Below are 2,480 nucleotides of genomic sequence, written 5' to 3' on the forward strand. Positions count from 1 at the left end.
CAAGAGGGAGGCTACACAGGTCTAAGTTATCATTATCTGGAAATAATTAAAACAACAAGGTCAACTTCCCGCAAACCCAAGCACAATGTATCTAAAACAAGTACTATGAAACCGACAAAGCTTAGTTTAGTTGCAGTGTTCAAACCAGTTCAGAATGCCATTGCTCTGAAAACAAATTATTAAGTGAAAACCATATTAACCACATGGAGTGAAGGGCTTTCTCCTAAACCAGTGATGGTGAAACCTTTTAGAGGCCAAGTGCCCACCGAACAAAAAAAAAAACAAAACCCACTTATTTATTTATGCAAAGTGCCATGTCCCTCTGGCCTTCTAGTAACAAACTTGGGCAAACTCTGTGGTTGGGCTGATGGCACATGTACCCACAGAGGAGGGCTCTGAGTGCCCACCTCTGGCAATGTGCCTAGGTTCGCCGCATCACGGTCCTAAACTCTTTTTCAGCACACTACAGTGGGTCCTTGGTATCCGCTGGGGCGCTCAACTCTCACTAAGCAATGGATAGTAAAATGGTGTTCCTTATATAAAATGGCAATTCAAGATTTGCTTTTGGGAATTTATGAATATTTTGGAATTTTGGAATATTTCAAGCTGTGGATGCTTGAATCCATGTGTAAAGAATCTGTGGATAGGGAGGACTACTGTACAAGGAAAACGCAATCTTATGTACCTCTGTTCAGAAAAAGTCACTGAGAATTCAGCAGGGTTATCGCCAGAATGTATGTGTAGAATGCAACCTTAGACCCAAAGCCAAATATTAGTCCCAGTTAGAATACACTCACTCTGAATGGCAAATAAACACTCATGTATTTCACTGTTTCAATGGACCTACTCTAACTGGAACTACAGTTGGATTTAGCTTTATTGTCTGATATATTGAATTTGATCCCTGGTTCAATTAAAGAACTGGGATAAGTAGAGCTCTGAAGTAAGCCATGCAAATCCCTGCTTCCACCTCATGTAATTCCTCGCGGAAAGACATGATTAGCTTTGTCTATAAGGAAAGGGGAGTATTCAACGGATATGAAACACTGAGCAATAGTTGGCTACACAGTTCTTCCTCAGATCACAGAAGAGGGAGAGGCATTTGTTGCCATCTTGCCAGTTGTTGCTGGAATGAGAGTTGACGCGAGAGATGAATAGAGTCACTTTATCATTGACGTCATCCTCAGGTCTTGTAGACTCGGGGCCTTGGTTTCCTTGACTGAGTCTATCCATCTGTTACGCAGTCTTCCTCTTTTCCTAGGCATTATTGCCTGCATGATGTGTATTTATAAAGCCACAGATTCAAAACTCACCGTCCATGTTAGGAGCAGCTGAGGCTTCGCATAAGGATTCTTGACGTCTGCAGAACATAAAGGCAACACAAAACATGAAACCTAATAAAACATTTTCATTAAAATATTCACAAAGTGCAAGGTAAAATATTTTTTTAGTGGGTCCCACCATCAAATCCTTCTTGTCGGTTATCTCTTCCCAGTTAACTAACGTAGGCAACGCCTGAATGAAAAATGAGCCCAAGTCTTCATTCAAGCACACACTGGTGTTTTACAAGTAGTTAAGTTACAAACTACTTGGTCATTCAGATTTAGGAGCAGCCAGACCTGGGCCTGGGATGAATAGCCGTGTGTCTGAAACTTCTCTCCTTGGCTGCATCCGCACTACATAAACACCCGTTTGACACCGTTTAAATGGCAGGGCCCCATCCGATAAGATTTGTAGTTTGTGGGGGCGCACAGAGAGCTAAATGCCTCGCGAACTACAAATCCCAGATGACCATAGCACTGAGCTATGGAATCCTGGGATTTGTAGTTTGCTGTGGCACCAGAAGCCCTATGACAGGGAAGGTTAAGCATCTCACAAACCAAACACTATAAACCCAGGAATGTGTTCAGGATGCACCAGGGCAGTTAAGGAGTCTCAAGCTGCGTTATTTCCATAGTGCAGATGCAGCCCCCATTGATTTTTTTCTTTAAGGTCCAAAACACACTGCAGACATAATCCAGTTGGGGACTGCTTTAATAGCCCTGGCTCCATGCTAGGAATCCTGGGAACTGGAAACACCTTACCTGCCTCTCCTTCCCTTCTCCTCTCCTTGGAAACCCGCCAAAATCAAATGGACGACGCCCTCCCAGCGACCTTAGGCTCCAAACCGGAAACTAAAGCGCATTCTACTTTATTCTATCTCTATGAAGGCGGAGCCACTCCTGAGGCACAAACGCATGCGCGGAAGGTTTCCATTGGCTCATCCTGTGGGACGCTGGACAATAGAAATAGGAAATTGTAGCAGTGGGTCCCCACATTGTGCCCTTGATTTTTTTGGACTCAGCTCCAGAAGCCTCAGCCATGTTGGCCAATAGTCAGGGATTCTGGGAGATGAAGTCCAAAAAAAAATCCCTTAAAAGAGCAGAATCCACCTCCTCCATCTCAGCTTTAATAGACTGTCGACATACTGCTACAGCCGG

At 43.9% G+C, this 2,480-nt stretch overlaps 1 long non-coding RNA gene across 1 annotated transcript; it reads right to left on the reverse strand.

Annotated features, from left to right (window-relative positions):
- On the reverse strand, positions 1 to 2,161 carry LOC121931231. The gene is made up of 3 exons (XR_006104098.1): positions 2,085 to 2,161; positions 1,314 to 1,360; positions 1 to 36 (listed from the first exon to the last, which is right to left on the reverse strand). It is a non-coding gene; the product is annotated as an uncharacterized LOC121931231 (long non-coding RNA).
- Between the last annotated feature and the right edge of the window lie 319 nt (positions 2,162 to 2,480).

This window comes from Sceloporus undulatus, chromosome 5 (assembly GCF_019175285.1).
Source record: "Sceloporus undulatus isolate JIND9_A2432 ecotype Alabama chromosome 5, SceUnd_v1.1, whole genome shotgun sequence".
Lineage (NCBI taxonomy): Eukaryota > Metazoa > Chordata > Lepidosauria > Squamata > Phrynosomatidae > Sceloporus > Sceloporus undulatus.